General features: G+C 41.7%; 1 protein-coding gene across 4 annotated transcripts in view; it reads right to left on the bottom strand.

Moving 5' to 3' along the window:
• The window catches only part of PLEKHB2 (pleckstrin homology domain containing B2), a 79,173-nt gene extending 58,798 nt beyond the window's left edge, over positions 1-20,375 (bottom strand). For all 4 annotated transcript variants that reach the window (XM_044913239.1, XM_021695913.2, XM_044913240.1 and 1 more), the window contains exon 1: positions 20,288-20,375. The gene's annotated coding sequence lies outside the window, so the exon portion shown is untranslated. The remainder of the gene's footprint in view (positions 1-20,287) is intronic.
• Positions 20,376-26,212: the final 5,837 nt, after the last annotated feature.

The raw sequence follows: 26,212 nt of genomic DNA, 5'->3' as shown, positions 1-26,212 counted from the left end.
CTGTCTGCAAGAGACTCATTTTAGACGCAAAGACACCTCCAGATTTAAAGCGAGGGGGTGAAAAAACATTTACTATGCTAATGGACATCAAAAGAAAGCTGGGGTGGCAATCCTGAGATCCAATTAGATTTTAAACCAAAGAGTATAATAAGAGATGAGGAAGGACACTACATCATACTTAAACAGTTTATCCAACAAGAAGATCTAACAATTTTAAATATCTATGCCCCTAACTTGCGAACAGCCAATTATATAAGCCAATTAGTAACAAAATCAAAGAAACATATCGACAGTAATACAATAATAGTAGGGGACTTTAACACCTCCCCCTCACTGAAATGGATAGATCATTTAAGCTCAAGATCAACAAGGAGATAAAGGCTTTAAATGACACACTGGGCCAGATGGACTTCACAGATATATTCAGAACAGAGATATATTCAGAACAACGTGGATGCAACTAGAGGGTATTATGCTAAGCGAAATAAGTCAATCAGAGAAAGACAATTATCATATGATCTCAGTGATACGAGGAATTCAAGAAACAAAACAGAGGATCATAGGGGAAGGGAGGGAAAAATGAAACAAGACGAAACTGAGGAGGAGACAAACCATAAGAGAATCTTAACCTCAGGAAACAAACTGAGGGTTGCTGGAGTGGAGGGGGGTGGGAAGGATGGGGTGGCTGGGTGATAGACATTGGGGAGAAGTGCTATGAATTGTGTAAGACTGATGAATCACAGACCTGTAACCCTAAAACAAATAATACGTTATGTTAATAAAAAAAAAGAAATATAGAATGTTAAGATTGTTGCTTCTACTCTGAATCTACTTAACTCCTATTACCAAAAATGTGTAAAATAAAATTGGAAGTATTTCCATATTAAAAAAAATTAAAAATAAAAAGACGGGTTTTGCAATGTTGTAGACAGCATTACATCTTTATAATAGTGTTATTACCCCCCCAGAACATGAAACAGTATTCATTTACGCCAAAAACTGAATAATTATACTAAAGTGTCCTACCATCATAATAATGTGTATTCTCAATCTGTATTTCACGTGGAAAAGAAAATATCTGGGTATACGCCAAAAAATTATTAGCAGGTATTTGGGAGCTACCAAGTCACAATATAATACAATTAAAGCTGGCTGAAATGCTATCATACAAATTCGCTGGTACTTGATCAGTTGGTGGTTATGTAAAAGTGTGGAGCAATAGAAAGGAGTTTCCTGAACTTCTGTGTTAATTTTTTATAAACTTTTATGACTTTTTTAAAAGATTTTATTTATTTATTTGACAGAGGGAGACACAGCAAGAGAGGGAACACAAGCAGGGGGAGTGAGTGGGAGAAGGAGAAGCAGGGTTCCCGCGGAGCAGGGAGTCCGATGTGGGGCTCGATCCCAGGACCCGGGAAGAGTGACATGAGCCGAAGGCAGACACTTAACAACTGAGCCACCCAGACGCCCCATCTTTTATGATTCTTGATATCAACTTGTCTCTATTTGCTGTCATTCATAATAGTCAAAAATGTCAGACAACTGTTAACACTGATAAGAACAGTTACATTTACTCAAAGGTCTTTTAAGAACCTGAGTCCAACAACTTTACATACCTATAAAATTAGTAACACTACCACCCATGAAGATAAGAGTTAAAAAGAGAGTTCGAGCTAAAACCTTAAGGACCTAGAGATTTCCTATTATCTACAAATTGTATGCGTCAACATCTGAGTTGCCAGATACTGTACCTGTATTCTCTTTGGAATTTACTTGCTGGGAGGCTGAGTTTTACTTTTCGGGTACCTGAGGTTCAAAGGTATGTCAACATGAGGAATCAGAACAGTTTGGGAATCAATACCAAGCCATTTGAGAAAAAATGCAAAAAGAAGAAAAAAAAATACATGGAGGTTAAAGAACATCCTACTAAAGAATGAATGAGCCAAACAGGAAATTAAAGAAGACTTAAAAAAATATATGGAAGCAAATGAAAATAAAAACACGACAGTCCAAAACCTCTGGGATGCAGCAAAGGCAGTCTTAAGAGGACAGGATATAGCAATACAGGCCTTCCTCAAGAAACAAGAAAAGTCTCAAATAACCTTACACCTAACCTTACACCTAAAGGAGCTAGAAAAAGAACAGCAAATAAAGCCTAAATCCAGCAGGAGAGGAGAAATAATAAAGATGAGAACAGAAATCAATGATACAGAAATTAAAAAAAACAAAACAAAACGAAACCAGGAGTTAGTTCTTTGAAAGAATTAATAAGATCAATAAACCCCAGGGGCGCCTGGGTGGCTCAGTCGTTAAGCGTCTGCCTTCGGCTCAGGTCATGATCCCAGGGTCCTGGGATCCAGCCCCACGTCGGGCTCCCTGCTCAGCGGGAAGCCTGCTTCTCCCTCTCCCACTCCCCCTGCTTGTGTTCCTGTTCTCACTCTCTATCTCTGTCAAATAAATAAATAAAATCTTTTTTTAAAAAAAAAAAAAGATCAATAAACCCCTAGCCAGACTCATCAAAAAGAGAAAGAACCCAAATTAATAAAATTGTGAATGAAAGAGATCTCAACCAACACCACATAAATACAATTATAAGAGAATATTATGAGCAATTAAATGCCAACAAATTAGGCACTCTGGAAGAAATGGATGCATTCCTACAAACATATAAATTACCAAAACTGAAGCAGGAAGAAATAGAAAACCTGAACAGACCTATAAACAGCAAAGAAATTGAATCAGTAATCAAAAATCTCCCAATAGGGTTAGAGCTCCTTGTCCACCTGGAAGGCGCAGCTCACACTGGGCAGAAACCTTGCTGAGAGGGCGGAGCAAGATGGCAGAGGAGTAGGAGACCTGGATTTCATCTGGTCTCAGGAATTCAGCTGGATAGGGATCAAACCATTCTGAACACCTACAAACTCAATAGGAGATCGAAGAAAAGAATAGCAACAACTCTTCTGAACAGAAAAGCGACCACTTTCTGGAAGGTAGGACGTGCGGAGAAGTGAATCTGAGGTGACATTCGGGAGGATAGATGGCAGGGGAGGGGGCCTCCGTCAGCCGATACCCGCAAGTGACAGAGCAGCAGAGCACAAAATCGGAACTTTTGTAAGTCTGCTCCGCTGAGGGACTTCGCTCCGGTGGCTAAGCCAGGGGTGGAAGCCTCGTGGGACTGTGTGGTCTCAGGACCCTTGGGGTCACAGAAAGACCGGGGGTGCCTGGGTGTGGCAGGGCTACCAGGTATCAGAGCAGGAAAGCCGGCTGCAGAGACGGAGCTGAGATGCGGGCTCTCTGCTCAGGGTTGCCATAAACTGCGGCACAGTCGGGCCACTGCTCGACTGTGGCCTCGTCCAGGAGGGACCCAACAAGCGGCAGATCCGGGGAGACTCGCCTTCCTCCCCGGGGAGGAGTGGCACGGGAAGTGCACCGAAGGGATCTGCTGGGTTTGGAGACTCCACACCAGGTCGGGTGCCAGAGACAGAAATGCTCAGTCACAGGCTGGGTGAGCACGGAGTGCGGCCGGAGACCGGGGAGACAGGAGTGAGTGACTGCTTTTCTCTAGCGGCTCACTGAGGAGTGGGGCCCCAAGTACTCGGCTCCTCCAGGGCGGAGATTGGGAGGCCGCCATTTTCACTCTCGGCCTCCAAAGCTGTATGGAAAGCTTTCGGTGAAAAAAAGCTCCCAAGAGCAAACCCGAGCAGATTACTTAGCCCGGAACCGCAAGGGCGGGGAAATTCCGCATCCCACAAAGACATCTGGGAACCAGGGCAACAGGCCCCTCCCCCAGAAGATCAGCAAGAACAGCCAGCCAAGACCAAGTTTACCAATCAATGAGAACAGCAGAACTCCATCACTAGGGGAATAATGCACATAGAATCCATGGCTTTTTTACCATGAGTCTTTAGTCTATCAAAGTTAATATTTCTTTTTAACTATATTTTTTTTTAATTATTCTTTTTCCCAATTTTTTTCCCCTTTTCAACCAACATCTTATCCCTTTTTTAAAAAACATTTTTATTTTTCATTTTTAGAGTCATATTCTATCCCTTCATAGTAGTTACCCTTATTTTTGGCATATATATATATAAACTGTTCTCTCTTTAAAATTTTGAGATAGTTTCTTCTAACAGATCAAAATATACCCTAAATCTCTAGTGTATGGTTTTGTTCTACTCTGCTGCCTGATCACATTCTCTCCTTTTTCTTTTTTTTTTTAAATCCTCTTCTTTCTTTTTTCAAACAACTCCTTATCAATTCCTTTTATAAAATTTTTTATAATTTTCATCTTTACAGTCATATTCCATCCCTTCATCATACCAACCCTTATTTTTGTACATAGATAAGTTTTTCTTTCTTTAAAATTTTGGGAGGCACTTTCTTCTAACAGACCAAAATACACCAAAAATCTAGTGTGTGGCACTGATCTATGCACAAGCCTGATCATATTTGATCATATACTGTTTATTTTTGTTTTGTTCTGTTTTTGTTTGTTTTTATCTTTTTCTTTTTTTTTTTTTTTCTTTTTCTTTTTTCTTTCTTTCCCTTTCTTTCCCCCCGGCTTCAGGTCTTTTCTGATTTGTTTAGAGTATATTTTCTGGGGAAGTTGTTACCCTGTTAGCATTTTGTTCTCTCATTCATCTATTCTCCTCTGGACAAAATGATGACAAGATGGAAAAAATCACCTCAACAGAAAGAACAAGAGGCAATACCGACTGCCAGGGACCTACTCAGTACGGACATTAGTAAAAGGTCGGATCTACAATTCAGAAACATCACTTTAAAGATCCTAGCTGGGCTTGAAAAAAACATGGAAGTTATTAGAGAAACCCTTTCTGGAGAAATAAAAACTGAAATCTAACCAAGTCAAAATCAAAAAGGCTATTAATGAGGTGCAATCAAACATGTGGGCGCTAACTGCTAGGATAAATGAGGCAGAAGAGAGAATCAGTGATATAGAAGACTAATGATGGAAAATCAAGAAGCTGAGAAAAAGAGAGATAAACAACTACTGGATCACGAGGGCAGAATTCGAGAGCTAAGCAATACCATAAGACAAAACAACATTAGAATAATTGGGATCCCAGAAGAAGAAGAAAGAGAGAGAGGTGCAGAAGGTATATCAGAGCAAATTATAGCAGAGAACTTCCCTAATGTGGGGAAGGAAATAGGCATCAAAATCCAGGAAGCACAGAGAACCCCTCTCCAAATCAATAAAAATAGGTCAACACCCCGACATCTAATAGTAAAACATACAAGTCTCAGAGACAAAGAGAAAATCCTGAAAGCAGCTCGGGAGAAGAGATCTGTAACCTACAAGGGTAGAAACATTAGACTGGCAACAGACCTATCCACAGAGACCTGGCAGGCCAGAAAGGACTGGCAGGATATATTCAGAGCACTAAACGAGAAAAATAGGCAGCCAAGAATACTATAGCCAGCTAGGCTGTCACTGAAAATAGAAGGAGAGATAAAAAGCTACCAGGACAAACAAAAACTAAAGGAATTTGCAAACACAAAACCAGCCCTACAAGAAATCTTGAAAGGGGTCCTCTAAGCAAACACAGAGCCTAAAAGCAACATAGACCAGAAAGGAACACAGACAATGTACAGTAACAGTCACCTTACAGGCAATACAATGGCACTAAATTCCTATCTTTCAATAGTTACCCTGAATGTAAATGTGGCACGAGCCAAGCTACTCATGCTATTTGACAAAGTCCAAGTATGGGGGACGATCCTGAAAAGAGGAGATTCCAGAGCTGGCTCCTACTATTCTCTTTCATTTTGTTTATGGCAATCTTTATAATTGTGGGAATATTTCTGGGCTGGCTCCTGTTATTCTCTTTCATTTTGTTTATGGCATCTTTATAATTATGGGAATATTTCTGGGGTTTCATGATAAACTGACTACTCATTTAGTTACGCCTATCTAAGCAATCATAATGAAACTAATTCCACGAAGAATTAGTTTCTATAGAACAAAATAAGAAGACGGTCATGCTCTGTCTAGCACCTTTCTCTTTGCGTACTGTGTTTTGGTTTTAGCGAAAGCCAATAAAGCAGAAATCAATAAAGGTCATGTTAATCATTACAAAGGAAAAATGAAAGAAGGCTATGGCTGTAATCCAGAAAATGATCTAAGATTTGGAAAAACAAAAATATCCTAAGATATAAATAAAGTTCCTCCGAGGCTATCAGGAGGAGATGCTTGCAAACTGATCCTGTGTCTGTGTCTCCTCATTCGCCAACGACGTCCTTTCCTACGAGAGACCCACCCCGGCTGGAGCTGGACTCCGGCATAAAAGGACTAAATGCCCCAGTCAAAAGACACAGGCTATCAGACTGGATTAAAAAACAAGACCCATCGATATGCTGTCTGCAAGAGACTCATTTTAGACCCAAAGACACCCCCAGATTGAAAGTGAGGGGGTGGAAAACCATCTACCATGCTAATGGACACCAAAAGAAAGCTGCAGTGGCAATCCTTGTATCAGACAAATTAGATTTTAAACCCAAGACCGTAATAAGAGATGAGGAAGAATACTATATCCTACTTAAAGGGTCTATACAACAAGAAGATCTAACAATTGTAAATATGCCCCTAACATGGGAGCAGCCAATTATATAAGCCAATTAATAACAAAAGCAAAGAAACACATTGACAATAATACAATAATAGTGGGGGACTTTAACATCCCCTTCACTGAAATGGACAGATCATCTAAGCAAAAGATCAACACGGAAACAAAGACTTTAAATGACACCCTGGACCAAATGGACTTCACATATTCATTCCATCATTCCATCCCAAAGCAACGGAATACACGTTCTTCTCTAGTGTCCATGGAACATTCTCCAGAATTGATCACATCCTAGGTCATAAATCAGATCTCAACCGGTACCAAAAGACTGGGATCATTCCCTGCCTATTTTCAGACCACAATGCTTTGAAACTAGAACTCAGTCACAAGAGAAAATCAGAAAGAACTCAAATACACGGAGGCTAAAGAGCATCCTACTAAAGAATGAATGGGTCAACCAGGAAATTAAAGAAGAATTAAAAAAAACTCATGGAAACCAATGAAAATAAAACCACAACTGTTCAAAATCTTTGGGATGCAACAAAGGCAGTCCTAAGAGGAAAGTATATAGCAATACAAGCCCTTCTCAAGAAACAAGAAAGGTCTCAAGTACACAACCTAACCCTACACCTAAAGGAGCTGGAGAAAGAACAGCAAATAAAGCCTAAACGCAGCAGGAGAAGGGAAATAATAAAGATCAGAGCAGAAATCAATGAAATAGAAACCAAAAGAACAGTAGAACAGATCAACGAAACTAGGAGCTGGTTCTTTGAGAGAATTAACAAGATTGATAAACCCCTGGCCAGACTTATCAAAAAGAAAAGAGAAAAAAAAGAAAAAGAAAAAGAAAGAAAAGAGAAATGACCCAAATCAACAAAATCATGAATGAAAGAGGAGAGATCACAACCAACACCAAAGAAATACAAACAATTATAAGAACATATTATGAGCAACTCTATGCCAGCAAATTAGATAACCTGGAAGCAATGGTTACATTCCTAGAGATGTATCAACTACCAAAACCGAACCAGGAAGAAATAGAAAACCTGCACAGACCTATAACCACTAAGGAAACTGAAGCAGTCATCAAAAATCTCCCAACAAACAAAAGCCCAGGGCCAAATGTCTTCCCAGGGGAATTCTATCAAATATTTAAAGAATTAATACCTATTTTTCTGAAACTGTTCCAAAAATAGAAATGGAAGGAAAACTCCCAAACTCATTTTATGAGGCCACCTTACATTGATCCCAAAACCAGACAAAACCCCATCAAAAAGGAGAATTACAAACCAATATCCTTGATGAACGTGGATGCAAAAATTCTCACCAAAATACTAGCCAGTAGGATCCAACAGAACATTAAAAGGATTACTGACCACGAGCAAGTGGGATTTATCCCTGAGCTGCAAGGTTGGTTCAACATCCGCAAATCAATGAACGTGATACAATACATTAATAAAAGAAAGAACAAGAATCATATGATCCTCTCAATAGATGCAGAAAAAGCATTTGACGAAGTACAGCATCCTTTCTTGATTAAAACTCTTCACAGTGTAGGGATAGAGGGTACATACCTCAATATCATAAAAGCCATCTATGAAAAACCTACAGCGAATATCATTCTCAATGGGGAAAAACTGAGAGCTTTCCCCCTAAGGTCAGGAACGCGGCAGGGATGTCCACTATCACCACTGCTATTCAACATAGTATTGGAAGTCCTAGCCACAGCAATCAGACAACGAAAAGAAATAAAAGGCATCCAAATTGGCAAGGAAGAAGTCAAACTCTCACTCTTTGCAGATGATATGATACTTTATGTGGAAAACCCCAAAGACTCCATCCCAAAACTGCTAGAACTCATACAGGAATTCAGTAAAGTGGCAGGATATAAAATCAATGCACAGAAGTCAGTGGCATTCCTATACACCAACAACAAGACAGAAGAAAGAGAAATGAAGGAGTCGATCCCATTTACAATTGCACCCAAAACCATAAGATACCTAGGAATAAATCTAGCCAAAGAGGCAAAGGATCTGTACTCAGAAAACTATAAAATACTTATGAAAGAAATTGAGGAAGACACAAAGAAATGGAAAAACGTTCCATGCTCATGGACTGGAAGAACAAATATTGTGAAGATGTCAATGTTACCTAGAGCAATCTACACATTCAATACAATCCCCATCAAAATACCATCCACTTTTTCAAAGAAATGGAACAAATAATCCTAAAATTTATATGGAACCAGAAAAGACCCTGCATAGCCAGAGGAATGTTGAAAAAGAAAAGCAAAGCTGGTGGCATCACAATTCCAGACTTCAAGCTCTATTACAAAGCTATCATCATCAAGACAGTATGGTACTGGCACAAAAACAGACACATAGATCAATGGAACAGAATAGAGAGCCCAGAAATGGACCCTCAACTCTATGGTCAACTCATCTTTGACAAAGCAGGAAAGAATGTCCAATGGAAAGAAGACAGTCTCTTCAACAAACGTTGTTGGGAAAATTGGAGAGCCAACCACATGCAGAAGAATGAAACTGGACCATTTCCTTACACCACACACAAAAATAGACTCAAAATGGATGAAAGACCTAAATGTGAGACAGGAGTCCATCAAAATCCTAAAGGAGAACACAGGCAGCAACCTCTTCGACCTCAGCCACAACAACTTCTTCCTAGAAACATTGCCAAAGGCAAGGGAAGCAAGGGCAAAAATGAACTATTGGGACTTCATCAAGATAAAAAGCTTTTGCACAGCAAAAGAAATAGTCAACAAAACCAAAAGACAACCGACAGAATGGGAGAAGATATTTGCAAATGACGTATCAGATAAAGGGCTAGTATCCAAAATCTATGAAGAACTTATCAAACTGAACACCCAAAGAACAAAGAATCCAATCAAGAAATGGGCAGAAGACATGAACAGACATTTTTCCAAAGAAGATATCCAAATGGCCAACAGACACATGAAAATGTGCTCAACATCGCTCGGCATCAGGGAAATCCAAATCAAAACCTCAATGAGATACCACCTCACACCAGTCAGAATGGCTAAAATTAATAAGTCAGGAAACGACAGATGTTGGTGGGGATGTGGAGAAAGGGGAACCCTCCTACACTGTTGGTGGGAATGCAAACTGGTGCAACCACTCTGGAAAACAGTGTGGAGGTTCCTCAAAAAGTTGAAAATAGAGCTACCATACGACCCAGCAATTGCACTACTGGGTATTTACCCCAAAGATACAAATATAGGGATCCGAAGGGGTACGTGCACCCCGATGTTTATAGCAGCAATGTCCACAATAGCCAAACTGTGGAAAGAGCCAAGATGTCCATCAAGGATGAATGGGTAAAGAAGATGTGGTATATATATACAATGGAATAATATGCAGCCATCAAAAGGAATGAGATCTTGCCATTTGCAACAACGTCGATGGAACTGGAGGGTGTTACGCTGAGCGAAATAAGTCAATCAGAGAAACACATGTATCATATGACCTTACTGATATGAGGAATTCTTAATCTAGGAAACAAACCGAGGGTTGCTGGAGTGTGGGGTGGGGTGGGAGGGATGGGGTGGCTGGGTGATAGACACTGGGGAGGGTATTTGCTATGGTAAGCGCTGTGAATTGTGCAAGACTTGAATCACAGATCTGTACCTCTGCAACAAATAATGCAATATATGTTAAGAAAAAAAAATAAGAAAATAGCAGGAGGGGAAGAATGAAGCGGGGTAAATCGGAGGGGAAGGCAAACCATGAGAGACGATGGACTCTGAAAAAAAACTGAGGGTTCTAGAGGGGAGGGAGGTGGGAGGATGGGTTAGCCTGGTGATGGGTATTAAAGAGGGCACGTTCTGCATGGAGCACTAGGTGTTATGCACAAACAATGAATCATGGAACACTACATCAAAAACTAATGATGTAATACATGGTGATTAACATAACAATAAAAATTTTTTTTAAAAAAATCTCCCAATAAACAAGAGTCCAGGGCCAAATGGCTTCCCAGGGGAAATCAACCAAACATTTAAACACAAATTAATACCTATTCTTTTGAAGCTGTTTCCGAAAACAGAAATGGAAGAAAAATGTCCAAACTCATTTTATGAGGCCAGCATTACCCTGATCCCAAAACCAAAGACCCCACTAAAAAGGAGAATTAACAGACCAATAGCCCTGATGAACATGGATGCCAAAATTCTGACCAAGATACTAGCCAATAAGATCCAACAGTACATTAAAATGATTATTCACCATGACCAAGTGGGATGGATTTATTCCTGGGCTGCAAGGATGGTTCAACATCCAAAAATCAATCAATGTGATACATTGCATAAATAAAAGAAAGGACAATAACCATATGATCTTCTCAATTAATGCAGAAAAAAAGCATTTGACAAAATATAGTATCCCTTCCTGATAAAAACCCTCCACCATGTAGGGATAGAGGGAACACACCTAAACATCATAAAAGCCATATATGAAAGACCCACTGTGAGTATCATGCTCAATGGGGAAGAACTGAGAGGTTTTCCCCTAAGGTCATGAACAGGGATGTCCACTCACCACTGTTGTTCAATACGCTACTGGAAGTCCTAGCCTCAACAATCAGACAACACAAAGAAATAAAAGGCATCCAAATCAGCAAAGAAGAAGTCCAACTTCCACTCTTTGCAGATGACACAGTAACCTCGGAAACCCAAAAATTGCTAGAACAAATACAGAAATCCAGCAAAGTGTCAGGATATAAAATCAACAGAGAGAAGTCAGTTGCACTTCTATACACTAACAATGAAGGAGAAGAAAGAGAAATTACAGAATCGATCCCATTTACAATTGCACCAAAAACCGTAAGATACCTAGGAATAAAACTAACCAAAGAGGTATAAGATCTGTACTCTGAAAACAATTTAACACTTATGAAAGAAATTGAGGAAGACACAAAGAAATGGAAAAACATTACACACTCATGGATTGGAAGAACAAATATTGTTAAAATGTCTATACTGCCCAAAGCAATCTACACATTCAATGCAATCCTTATCAAAATACCATCAGCATTTTTCACAGAGTTGGAACAAACAATCCTAAAATTTATATGGAACCACAAAAGACCCCAAATACCTAAAACAAACCTGAAAAAGAAAACCAAAGCTGGAGGCATCACAACTCTGGACTTCAAGCTGTATTACAAAGCTGTAATCATCCAAACAGTATGGTACTGGCACAAAAACAAACACATAGCTCAATGGAACAAAATAGAAAACCTAGAAATGGTCCCTCAACTCTATGGTCAACTAGTCTTTGACAAAGCAGGAAAGAATGTCCAATGGAAAAAAGACAGTCTCTTCAACAAATGGTGTTGGGAAAATTGGACAGCCACATGCAGAAGAATGAACCTGGACCATTTCCTTACACCACACACAAAAATAGACTCAAAATGGATGAAAGACCTAAATGTGAGACAGGAGTCCATCAGAATCCTTGAGGAGAACACAGGCAGCAACCTCTTTGACCTCGGCTGCAGCAACTTCTTGCTAGACAGGTCTCCAAAGGCCAGGGAATCAAAAGCAAAAATAAAATTGTGGGGCGCCTGGGTGGCTCAGTCAGTTAAGCGTCTGACTCTTGGTTTCAGCTGAGGTCAAGATCTAGAGGTTCAGGGATCGAGCCCCATGTCGGGCTCCACACTTAGTGCAGAGTCTCCTTCAGATTCTTTCTCCCTCTCCCTCTGCCGCTCCCTGCTCATGCTGGTGCATGAGAGCTCAGGCTTGCTCTCTCTCTTTCTAAATAAATAAACAAAATCTTTAAAAAAAAAAAAAAGTACTGGGACTTCATCAGAACAAAAAGCTTTTGCACAGCAAAGGAAACCAATCAACAAAACTAAAAGGCAACCCATAGCCTGAGAGAAGATACTCGCAAATGACCTATCAGATAAAGGGCTAGTATCCAAAATCTATGAACTTATCAAACTCAACACCCAAAAAACAACAAATCCAGTCAAGAAATGGGCAGAAGACATGAATAGACACTTCTCCAAAGAAGACACACACAAATGGCTAACAGACACATGAAAAAATGCTCAACATCACCCGGCATCAGGGAAATACAAATCAAAACCACAATGAGATACGACCTCACACGAGTCAGAATGGCTAAAATGAAGAAGTCAGGAAACAATAGATGCTGGTGAGGATGTGGAGAAAGGGGAACCCTCTTTACATTGTTGGTGGGAATTCAAGCTGCTGTAGCCAACTCTGGAAAACAGTATGGAGGTTCCTTAAAAAGTTAAAAACAGAGCTATCCTACAACCTAGCAATTGCACCACTAGGTATTTATCCAAAGGATACAAACAGTGATTCGAACGGGTACATGCACCCCAACGTTTATAGCAGCAATGTCCACTTCAGCCAAACTGAGGAAAGAGCCGACAGTTGAATGGATAAAGAAGATGTAGTGTGTATGTGTGTGTGAAGATATCTATAATGGAATATTACTAAGCCATCAAAAAGAATGAAATCTTGCCATTTGCAACAACATGCATGGAATGTCGTTGGGTATTATGCTAAGCAAAATAAGTCAGAGAAAGACAAATACCATATGATTTCACTCATAGGTGAAATTTAAGAAACAAAACAGATGAACATAGACAAGTGAAGGTAAAAGAAAAGAAAAACGGAGAGGGAGCCAAAGCATAAGAGACATGGAACTGTAGGAAACAAACTGAGGGATGCTGGAGGGGAGGTGGGTAGACGGATGGGGTAACTGTGTGATGGGCATTAAGGAGGGCACTTGATGTGAGGAGCACTGGCTATTATATGAATCTGATGAATCACTAAATTCTACCCCTGAAACGAATAATACCTACATGCTAACTTAATTGAATTTAGATTTAAAAAGTTAAAAAAAAAAAAACAGAAAAGCTTCTACATCAAGGGGACATCATCATCTTTGGTATGCCTATATAAAATAATTCAAAACCATCAGAGAAAAAATAAATTAGATTATTACAAGGTCAAAAGAAACAAACTGGAATTAGCAGCAGAAAATCATGTGGATTTTTTTGGTCTTGTTTTTAAGTAGATTCCATGCCCAGTGCCTCAGAGCACAACATGGGGCTTGAATTCATGACCCTGAGATCGAGACCTGAGCTGAGATCAAGAGTCGGATGCTTAACCATCTAATCCACCCAGGCGCCTGGAAACTCATGACTTCTTGAAAAGGGGTAATTTCTTCTGTGGACTCAAGCCGCTTCTTATCTGGTATCATCCTATCTTTAGTCATTATGTGGAACAATCTCACATGTACCCCTGTGTCCAGATTTTTATCTCTGATACTGGTCTTCTCTAAAAGGAGTCAATGCTCCTTGAAAATGAGCTGGTTACAATTTAGGGACAGGAAGCCTCAAGATGTGCCTACTATCAAAAAGCAAAGATGCTTTCAGGAATGCCTTTAGAAAGGATAAAGAAGCCAACCAGCTGAAGGAAGGGCATCTGAGAATGGCCAAATTTAAAACAATAATTACAGTTCATTAGAACCAACTGAGAATGAAAGGTATCCTAAGTATAAAATGATAAGTAAAACCAAATACACTGGTATGGAATGTGTTAGAGAAAACACACAATTTCCAATACAAGTTCGGATTTCACACAACTGGGGGTGGGGGTGGGGGTATTTAAAAAATGTTGGAACACTTTGTATACCTTCTCCTCACTAGATAATTCAAATGGTTATTATGGTAATAGTAAGAGATATCTGTTGTGTTTACTAAGATGCTACAATTTCTTTTTTAACAAAAAGTCTGGACTTCTAAGTTAAAGACTCAAGTGTACAAAACTTACACAGTAGAGAAGACTAGAGGTATAGGCTTTGAACCAGTACAGGCTGCTGGGAAGAAGGATGTTCAGGAAACGAACCTTGGACTCACACCCTCAGAAATACACTGAGTTTGATTACTTGCACTTGCTGAGCAGGCACTTACAAGCCAGTCTCCAGAAAAGTCAAAAGAAACCAAGAAAAGATTAAAGCCCCATGATAATAAAAGCCTCCTAAAGCCCCCTGTGAGATCTTCACTCTAATTGGGCAATATCCACGACAGCACATCTTCTTGGGGGACTAAAGCCAGGGTATTTTGCCATCTTAGCAGAGACTGCAAGGTGGGCCCTCATCTGAATGCAGGAAAATAAGTTCTTTATCCCCACTAAAGAGATGTGTTTCCTTTGTGCTAATAGCCTCTTCTGTCAGGCATCACTTTGGTATCATGACCACCACATGAAGCTTATTGCCTCATCAGCCTTAGTCTCAGCCTCTAAAGCAAGAGAACCCTTGCCTCTGACTCCCAACCCATAAGCAACATGTAACACAATACAGACCCTCCACATAAGATACACCAAGGTCCTATAAATAAGATACACCAAGGGCAACAAGTCCTTAAATAAGCAGCTGCCATCAACTGCTCCTTAAATGACCCACCTCACCTAAACTGGACCGCAGGTACATCTTTCTATTTAGAGTCTGTACCCTGCCAGGCTCCTGAATCCTGACCACAAAGCAGAGGAGGAAGGGACATTATCACTCAGCCTACCTGCCCTCAGCCTTACAGAGCACTCACATGCCACTGCCTAAAAGAGGTACCCTACTCATCAGCCTAGCCCAATTTCTGATCCCAGATCCTGCTAGCCTGCCCTGCCTTGAGATTACCTGGAAACAGTGCTCAGAGGGGGGAAAACAAACAAACAAAAGGCAGACTTTAAACATCCATCTTTTCATTTTTCCCTCCGTGTTAAACAGAAATATTACATAGATATGTAAAATCCATATTTCTTATCACTAAACACTGAAATTCACAGGAGAATTATTTTCATAGAAGACACAACAGTAATATTAAAATGAGGATCCAAGACAAAAGATATACCAATAATGTCAAGATCACCCATGCTGGTGACTGCTTTGCTATTTTCAACATTAATGATGGATTATAAGGAGCACAAACAACTAACTCTGTTCCCTCCTGAAATGGAACTTAAATGAGTTAAGGGGAAAACAAGGCATAAATCACAAAGACAAAAGATACCAACAGCAGAGACAAAAGCAGATGACCCATGTTCAAATCCTGACTCACCGACTTATAAATAAACTTGGGCAAGAGGGGCGGGGTTGGGAAATAAATAAGTAAATAAATAACCTTGGGCAAGTTACTTAACTTTTCCAAGCCTTAGTTTCTTGATCTATACAATGAGAATGCCAACACCTACTTGACAGATATTTGGAAAACTGGGTGAAATAACATGTGTTTGGCATAGTGCCTTACATTTACTAAAACTCAAGAAATGGGAGCTGCTCACACAGCAATTATTACTGTTACCACTATTACTTCCTCACTAGCCACCTGACAAAATTTGCCCAAAACATTCCAGGAGACAGAAGCACATTAGGATGCTTCTCAAATGGCTTAGAAGATTTAATAAATTAAGATGCCCTTGAAGGTCAAAATTTGAACACATATACACTAAAAGTAAAAGCAAAAAACAAACAAAAGACCTCCCAGTACATAACCAAATCCATCTCTTTTTTTTTTTTTTTTTTTTTTTTTTTTTTTTTTTAAAGATTTTATTTATTTATTTGAGACAGAGAGAATGAGATACAGAGAGCACGAGAGGGAGGAGGGTCAGAGGGAGAAGCAGACTCCCTGCCGAGCAGGGAGCCCGATGCGGGACTCGATCCCGGGACTCCAGGATCATGACCTGAGCCGAAGGCAGTCGCTTAACCAACTGAGCCACCCAGGCGCCCCCAAATCCATCTCTTAAGGAACAGGAATATTTCTTTGCTTTCCTTGCTGAATTCCACATCACTTCACAATTTATTTCAACATTTCACTATTTATATCCTGGAGCAAGATCTATTGCATAAACTAAAACTCATCAGATAAAAGTCCTACTGTTGGTCTCTAAAGAATAAAACACCAGGGGCGCCTGGGTGGCTCAGTCGTTAAGCATCTGCCTTCGGCTCAGGTCATGATCCCAGAGTCCTGGGACCGAGCCCCGCATCGGGCTCCCTGCTTGGCGGGAAGCCTGCTTCTCCCTCTCCCACTCCCCCTGCTTGTGTTCCCTCTCTCGCTGTCTCTCTCTGTCAAATAAATAAATAAATAAAATCTTTAAAAAAAAAAAAAAAAAGAATAAAACACCAGCAAACTAACTAGTTGAAAAATACCCACATTACTCACATGCCAGTAAACCTATAGGAAGTTTTCAAATATAAATCATATTCAGCAATTCAAATTATTTTAAATGTGAACTGAAATCATTTCAAAAACACTAAATCCAGGGGTGCCTGGGTGGCTCAGTTGGTTAAGCGTCCCAACTCTTGGTTTCGGCTCAAGTCCTAATCTCACCAGGGTCATGAGATTGAGCCCATGTGGGGCTCTGCACTCAGCATGGAGTCTGCTTGACATTCTCTCTCCCTTTCCCTCCAGCCCTCCCCGCCTTTGTGAGTGCATGCTCACTCTCTCTCTAAAATAAAATAAATTTTTAAAAACAAAACATAACACTGAATCCAAAAGAGATCAACTTAACAGGTAGAAAGAATATTGCCTTTGGAATCTGGCAACAGATTCCTTTTACTACCTTTTACTAACTGGTATGACTTTGAGCACAATACCAAACCTCCCAAGCCTCACTTTTCTTACCTATACAACAGGACATTACTAGTTATCTTATAAGGTTAGTGTAAGAATTAACTGAGGCAATATGCCCAAAGAGCCCCTTAGGAGGCTCTCCAAAACAGAGAACAGCTATAATTACATTACTATTTTGTTCTAAGAACAGCAATTCAGGGTTGTCTACAACTGACTCATTCACAATACCCTCGTTCCTCTGGCTAGCCCTCTCTGTACTTTAACTGTAAAAGTTACTACCTTATCAAAGGGAGGAACACTCTGTTCTTCAAAAATGATAATGCAGGGGCACCTGGCTGGCTTCGTCAGTAGAGCATGACACTCTTGATCTCGGGATTGTGAGTTTGTGCCCCACACTGGGTGTAGAGATTACTTAAAAGTAAAATCTTTAGGGGTGCCTAGATGGCTCAGTCAGTTAAGTGACCAACTCTTGGTTTCGGCTCAGGTCATGATCTAATGGGGTGTGAGACTGAGTCCCGCCTTGGGCTGTGCACTTAGCTCAAAGTCGGCTTGAAGATTCTCTTCCTCTGCCCTTCCTCACCGTACACACACACACACACACACACTCTCTCTCTCTCTCAAATAAATAAATCTTTAAATAAAATCTTAAAAAAAAAAAAAAAAGAATGATACTGTAAAGGCAACAAGAATTCCCAAGCGTCTCTAAATACAGGGGACAAGAACTGGGTGACCCATCATCATTTAGAGGTCAGTTCGTATGTAGCACTGGCCATTGCCAGGTAGCAACCATTTCTTGATAACAAGCCTAATACAAGCACTCATCAAAGGGCAGACACACTGGACAGGCAAGAAAGTTCAACTTTCTGTCCCCATGATCAAATTCAGAAGCAAAATTACAACCAATAAATCATAACTAAACCACTTTTTGTAACATGTTTAATAGTTTATTTTACTCTCTGCAGTTTTTCATAGTTACAGACACTAATAATTTTTAATTTCTTCAGACATCCAATAAGAAAGAAAAAAAGGCAGAGTTAAGGAGAAAGAAACCAAATATTAATGTAGGGTGGCAAGCTGGGAAGCATAGCAAAGTTTCTAGAGGGAATCAGAAAAACCCTCTATCTTCCAGAGGAATAATACGACCATCACACCAAGAATGGTATCTGTTCATTCTATAGAATGATGTACACACACACACACACACAAAATGTGTACACATTTCATAAATTCAGTCCTTGAGATTATTAGGAATATTGCCTACAGAATGTGCCAACGCAATTAAAAATATCCTAGTGAAGAACCTCTGTCAGGTTCTGAGTTCCTTTCCGCAGCCTCCTTTAGTAAACATTTACTGAACACTATATTGTCTGCCAAGACCATCCTGCAACATTCTGGATTCCTGCCCTCAGAGATTAGTATGTTGGGGAGGGGCAGGAGGAGTCAAGTATAGAAATCACTAACGCAAAAAGTAATGCCCCAGGCATTCTCATTCCCATGTACAGGCTGGCCCTTAAGACAGTTCGGCTGCCCAATCACATATATTTTGGTCATTGATTTGTTCGACAAAAAATGATGGCCGTAAGTCAGCTGACAATCCCCGCTTAGGCCCTAATTCCCCTTGTGACTTAAGACAACTCACTTCCTGCATTCGCAATGGTTTCCTCAAAGACCACGAGACCGAGGAACTTTCCTCCCTTTCAATTTAAACACTCCTGCCTCAAGCAGTGGCTCCACCCTGTCCTAGTCAGAAGAGGCACTCAAAAAAAAAAAAAAAAAGAAAGATTCTCAGGGGCCAGGAGTCAATGGCGTTGGGAATTAACCACGTTCCTCTAGATTTCTTGACAGTATGACCGTCACACCTCATTCCCTCCACCCACCCTGAAAAACAGGAACTTACTATTTTTTCATTTTTATGAAGCCTCTTCTTTGTAAATTACTCTACATTTGAGATAAAAACAAAAAACTCTTTGTGACACAAAATAAAAACCGTGGGCTCCGGAGTTCCCGATCTGGCTGAGTGAAAGGATCAAACGTGAAAAAAGATAATGTACAACCAAAAGTCTTAACCACCACAAAGCCAAGAGTAAGTGAAACGAAGCGCGAGTCCACAGCTTCAATGCCGCTCCGGATTCCTAAGGAGAGTACGATCTCAGTGCGGGCAAGGGCAGAGACTAGGCACTGGGAGACCCGTGCGGGCGGAAAGGTGGCGGGCTCGCGGGGAGCACCTGCGGGAAGGGGGCAGCGGAAGGAGATCGGGCGGGGCTGGGCGGCTCTAAGGGAGGCTCTGGAGCGGCGGACACCAGAGAGGGGAGAAGGGGAGTGGGCCGGGGATCGCCTCAGAGGGGCGCCGAGTGGGTGGCGCTAGAGGAGGCTCCACAGGACCCTGGGACGGAGGGACGCTGACCCGGAGGAGGGGGGTCTTCTCCGAGGGGTGCGGGGTTGGGCGGCTCTGGAGGGGCCGGCACCAGGGAGGGGAGGCGACGCGGGCCGAGGACAGTGCCTCCAGAGCGGCTTGGAGCTGGGCCGCTCTAGCCTGGCCGAAGCCGAGGGGGTCCGCTCCGAGCGGCGCGGGGTGGGCTCTAGGGAAGGCTCTGGAGCGTCCAACACCGGGGAAGAGGAGGGCGCTCGGAGCTCGAGGGCTCTAGCGGAGGCTCTGGTGGAGCCAACACCAGCAAGGGAAGAAAGGAAGAGGGCTGGGGGAGGGGGGTCGCCTCCGATGGGCGCGGAGTGGACCGCGCTAGAGGTGGCTGGGATCTAAGCCAGGGAGGGGGGGGCGGCGGGCTGGAGGGGGGGGGTCCTCTCAGAGGGGTGCGGGGCTGAGCGGCAGTACGGGAAGTTCTGCAGGGACCTACACCCGGGAAGGGGAGGGCGCGCGGAGCGGGGCGACTCTAACCGAGGCTCTACAGGGACCGACGCTGGAGAGGGGCGGGACGCGGGTCGAGAGGGGATCTTCTCGGAGGGGTGCGGGGCTGGGCGGCTCTAGGAAAAGCTCCAGAGGAATCAAATCTGGGGGATGGGGAGCAGAAGGGGGCCTGGCGTCGCCCGGACCGGACCGACACATTTACCTGCGAACTCTCGAGGCGCCGCCGCGGAGCACCGAAGCAACGCACTGGAGCGCAGGGACGCCGCTGGGGTTCCTCGGCTCCGACTGCCTCACGCCGGCGTCCGGGCCGATGTCCAGCGTCACACCGCCCCGGCGCGCATGCGCTCGGTCGCGCGGGGCATGCCTGGAATAGTCACTGGGGCTGCGTCGGAGGTCGTCGTACGAGGGAGGGCAGGGTCCTGAGGCATCCTCAACTCTACTTCGTTTTCAACTGAAAAGGAATCGTTTGCACTCTGGTCTTCGTCCAAATACCATCCTCCAATAAGAGAAGCCAGGGCTGTTTAGAGAAAAGAGTGGTTCTAGAGCTGTGGCAGGGAAAGTACAACCGGAGTCTGGAGCTTGGTAGAGCTCCAGAAGTAAAAAATGCTCAAAGAATAAAATCATGGAGGCCTGTCGAAGGACACAGGAGTCAACCTGGAAGAGCTCCCCATGGCCAAATCTGGAACAATTTGAGCACCAAAATAAATTATGTAGTATTAGATTATAACTTGGAGTATAAAACAAATATAATTGGGGCGCCTGGGTGGCTCAGTCGTTAAGCGTCTGCCTTCGGCTCAGGTCAGGATCCCAGGGTCCTGGGATCGAGCCCCACATCGGTCTCCCTGTTCTGCGGGGAGCCTGCTTCTCCCTCTCCCACTCCCCCTGCCTGTGTTCCCTCTCTCGCTGTGTCTCTCCCTGTCAAATAAATAAATAAAATCTTAAAAATAATAATAATAATAGAGTCCATTCTTTTGTAAGTAAATGGTTAAATTAATGGGGAGAAGAGAGAAGTCTTTTTTATAGAGGAATTCTAATATCATACCCAATCCAGAGGGGGTATTAATCTCCACCCAAACACCCCTGAATCTGCATAATTATTTCCTCCCAAAGAGTGTGAGAAGGGGAAAAATAACTTTACAGTGGAGAAACCTGACAAACACTACTCAACCATGTGATCAAGATTGACATCAGCCATGGTAAGTCATGTTGATAATATTTACCCTTGACGTGATGGAATGAAAAGGTCACTTTTCCTGTGGTCTTCCTCCCGCAAAAATTATAATCCCAATCTAACCATGAGAAAAACATCAGACAAATCCTAATTGATGGATATTCCACAAATTACCTCACCAGTACTCCTCAAAACTATAAAGGTCGTGAGAAACAAGGAAAGACTGAGAAACTGTCAGAGGCAATGGGGGATCAATGGGGTGGAATCCTGGAACAGAAAAAAAGGATGTCAGTGAAAAAATTGGTAAATTCCAAATAAACTTTTGATTTTGATTATAATAATTACTAGTGGGGCGCCTGGGTGGCTCAGTTGGTTAAACAACTGCCTTCGGCTCAGGTTATGATCCTGGAGTCCGGGGATGAGTCCTGCATCGGGCTCCCTGCTCAGCGGGAAGCCTGCTTCTCCCTCTGCTTGTGCTCTCTCTCTCTCTGACAAATAAGTAAATAAAATCTTAAAAAATTTTTAAATAATAATAATAATTACTAGTAATTTTTAGTTTTGATAATTGCACCATGATTATGTAAGATGTAAACATTATGGGAAACTGAATGAAAAGTATACTAACTTTTCCGCAGATTTAAAATTATTCCAGGGGCACCTAGGTGGCTCAGTCAGTTAAGCGTCTGCCTTAGGTCCTGATCCCAGGGTCCTGGGATGGAGCCCTTCATCGGGCTGCCTGCTCAGCGTGGAGCCTTCTTCTCCTCTCCCTCTGCCTGCTGCTCTGCCTACTTGTGCTCTCTCTCTATATCAAATAAATAAATAAAATCTTTAAAAAAAAGATAAAATTATTCCAAAATAAAAAAGTTTATTTAAAAAAAAAGAAGACAATAGAGGGAAAAAGGGAAATGTTAGTGATATTTACTGCTAAACTTTTAAGATGCCTTTAAGCCCCTGTGGTGCATCTGGGCTCAGGGTAGGGACCCTTCCTGGAAAGTAGCCTGAGGGAACCTCCCACAACCCTACTCCTGAAAGGTGAATTCTGTAAATATTTATCGAGCTGTACACTTAAGGTTTGTTTTCTTTTCTGTGATAAATAGCAAACATTTAACTGAGTAAATTTAAAGATCAAATTGATTTTATTCAGCGATTCATGAATCGGGCAGCATCACATCTAGCAAGGAGCTCCAATGAGCTGTAGAAAATGAAAAGTTTTTAAAGGTGGAAAGAGGATAGGAAAAGAAAATTATTGGCAAAGAATGCATTGTTTCAGGCAAGGTAGCCTTCCTAAAGAGATCAAAAGGGGTCTATCAAGAGGATTATCTCATTATGCTTACCAGACAATTCCATGTTGTCTGATTAAAGGTTATTCCTGGGAGGTTGAAACTACAATTAGATTAGGTATTAAATCTTTTTTAGCTAGTGTGGAATTTAGCACAAGTGACTCCATTTTGAGACTGCTTTCTCATTTTTTTTTTTTAAAGATTTTATTTATTTATTTGACAGAGAGACACAGCGAGAGAGGGAACACAAGCAGGGGGAGGGGGAGAGGGAGAAGCAGGCTTCCTGTGGAGCAGGGAGCCCGATGCGGGGCTCGATCCCAGGACCCTGAGATCATGACCTGAGCCGAAGGCAGACGCTTAACGACTGAGCCACCCAGGCGCCCCTGCTTTCTCATTTTTAACATCTACATGTAAACTTTCACTCTCTATCTTTCTCTCTCCACACACACACACACACACACACACATTTAAAAGAAAAAAAAAAAATTGGGGGAAGGCCTGTGGTTAATGGTCTTCAAAACTCTAAACTCTGATGGCAAGAGCTCCTGCCCAGCTCCTCTCTGAGAAGAAATTCAGGATGGGGCATACTGTGATGTCTTCCGATCTAATCTTTTGCAAAATAGCATGAGTCAACAAAGAGTTCAGAGATTGGAGTCATCTAGAATTCTTCCTGGTCCCACCACCCAAGGATGAGCTTGAGCAAACTGTGTGCCATCACTGAAGTTCCTGACTCTCTCTCAGTAAAGCAATAAGGCTAGCCCTATCTTCTGTGTTAGTTTTAGGTATCTTTCAGGGCTTGGATTTGGAGTGTTCAAAAAACACAAACATTGTCTTCAAGTGATGGGTCTATGGATGACTTATTTCTTCTTCATTCTTTTCTATATTTTCCAAATTTTCTTCAATTAATCACTTCACATAATTTTAAAATCACATAGACAATAGGAAAAAAGTAATGTGTGTGTGTGTGTGTATTTTTTTTTTTTAAGTAGGCTCCACGCCTAGCATGGAGCCCAACACAGTGCTTGAACTCACAACCCTGAAATCAAGACCTGAGCTGAGATCAAGAGTTGGCCACTTAACCAATTGAGCCTCCCAGGTGTCCCACAAAAAAGTAATATTTGAATCCAGTTTGGTTTATGTAGATGTTCCAGGAGCTGGAGCAGGAAATATCTCCTAGTAAGTTTTCTGGTTTAGTAAAATTGGCTTTCTTTTCTTTTCTTTTTTTTTTTAATTCTCCAATCTCTTTAACACGAATTCAGGTCAAAATAGTTCTCTTAGGCTATTAATAAACTATTTTACCATAGGTGGCAAAGTTCATAAACACTCACCAGCACCATAACTTGTGCATAGTTATAAACACAATTCAATAAATATGAATTGAAAAATCATAGTGTGCCAGTCACTGGTGATATGAAGAACAGCAACATTCAGATCCTAATCATCCTGGACTCCTGGGATTCCATAAATGGAGGTAAATGAAAATCTTCTCTGGAGTGTTCTGACATGCTCGTAAATCACCCAAGTCATTTTGATCCCAACTTGCTGCCACCGGACCCATTGATGCATTTGGATCGGAGGATGGTTGCTGGGCACTCTCACAAGGAGCAGTGCCCAGCAAAATTGGCTTTCTGTCCAAGTTTGCTGACAAGAAAAGTACAGGAGGAAGAAGGCCAACTGCGTGTAAGAACACCTAATTTCCAGCCCCACATCTACCATAACTGAGTATGTGGCTTCTGGTCTAGAATTGAAATGGGGTTTCAAGGAGCTACACTGGGACTCTGCATTCATCAGTTCCCTGGCTCCATTGGCTCCATAGAATTTGTGGTCCTCAACTCAATCAAACCAAATTATATGCTGATTAACCCTGCTCCCTTTGCCCCAATTACAAGTACTGAAATTGATAAAAGAAAGTGTAAGATTTTTGTGGTTAAAAAAGAAAATCTAAATAGGACATTGGGTCCTTGGCTGGCTCAGTCAGTAGAGCATGTGACTTGTGATCTCATGGCTGTGAGTTCAAGCCCCATGTTGGGTGTAGAGATTACTAAAATAAATAAATAAGGGCGCCTGGGTGGCTCAGTCGGTTAAGCTTCTGCCTTCAGCTCAGGTTGTGATCCCAGGGTCAGCTGGGGAATCTGCTTCTCCCTCTCACTTCTCCCTCTCCCACTGCCCCTCCCCCTCCCCACTGCTCATGCTCTCACTCTCTCAAAGAAATAAATAAATCTTTTAAAAATCATTTAAAATAAATAAATTTTAAAAAAATTAATAGGACATGAAATAATATGTTGTGCCTCTCCATGCCACACCCCATGATTTGGAATGAGAATCCTAGTGAGAAATAGACTTGGCTCTTTGGTCAAGCCAAAGCCAAGTCTAGTCCAGGACTAGGAAGCTCTTCCACTCTGCTCGCTGCACCTTTGCTCTTCCTAGAAGGAAATTCTAAAACTTTCTTTATTGGGTAGGAAATAATGAGTTTTTGCATATTTAAATTTGACTCTATTTGCGCTCAACATCTACTGAAAAGCCTTAGCTTTCTTCAGATAGTTGAGCCCATTTCTTTGGAGGAGAGCAGTTGTGTTTTTGCCCCCTATAAACATGAAACTGTCCATTCACACAAGAATGAGGAAGAGAGATGGGGCACAGCTGTGGCACAGGCAGCCTTGCTGTCACTGTCCCTGTTTACAGGCCTATTTCTCACCACCCTTCCCCCTCCTCACCTCACACCTGCTCTGCCTTTTTAAACCATCCACATGAAAGTGAGTCCCTCTCCTCCCCCACCTACCACAGCCTCCACTACTGCTTCAGTTTGCTGTGTTGCTTATTATTTTTAAACACCCACTATCTATTTCATAGAAGTCTAAGGAGAGAAGAGAAGACCAAAGTGTGTTCTTGGTCTGCCATCTTGAGTCAGAAGGCTCCAACCCCAATTGCTTTCTATCATGCTCAACTGTCTCTAAGAGTCTGGTTAACTGACAATACCCTTAACTTGTTTTCCAGGACTATTCAGGATTCATTTTTTAAAAAATACTTTTTTTGGGGGGGTGCCTGGGTGGCTCAGTTGGTTGAGCATCTGACACTTGATCTCAGCTGAGGTCTTGATCTTGGGGTCATGAGTTGGGGCCCCACATCGGACTTTATGCTGGGCATGAAGACTACTTAAAAAAAATAAATAATAAAAAAAAATAAAAATACTTTTTCTTTTACCTAAATAGGGTTTGGAGGGGAAGGGAAGTAGATCCCTATGTTCAATCCTACATGCTGAACCAAAACCAATCCAAAAATTTTGTACTCTCAAAAACTTTGCCTGCAGCTAGATAGTGAACAGAAAACAGTGCCATTTTCCTATTAACCTCTCAATTTTTTTTAATTTTTTTTTTTTAGATTTTATTTATTTGAGAGAGAGAGACAGAGATAGTGAGAGAGAGGGCACAAGTGGGGAGAGGGAGAAGCAGGCTCCCCACAGAGCAGGGAGCCCGATGCGAGGCTCGATCCCAGGACCCTGGGATCATGACCTGAGCCGAAGGCAGACGCTTAACCGACTGAGCCAGGCACTCTAACCCCTCAATTTTTATGTAGAAGGAACTCAAATAGATTGACAAGAAAAACACTAAGACTCCAGTACAAAAACAGGCAAAAAAATATATGAGTAAATCAAAAAGCAATGAAACTTTTTTTTCTT

Source organism: Neomonachus schauinslandi, chromosome 3 (assembly GCF_002201575.2).
Source record: "Neomonachus schauinslandi chromosome 3, ASM220157v2, whole genome shotgun sequence".
Classification (NCBI taxonomy): domain Eukaryota; kingdom Metazoa; phylum Chordata; class Mammalia; order Carnivora; family Phocidae; genus Neomonachus; species Neomonachus schauinslandi.
This window is presented reverse-complemented; position numbering and strand designations above follow the sequence as displayed.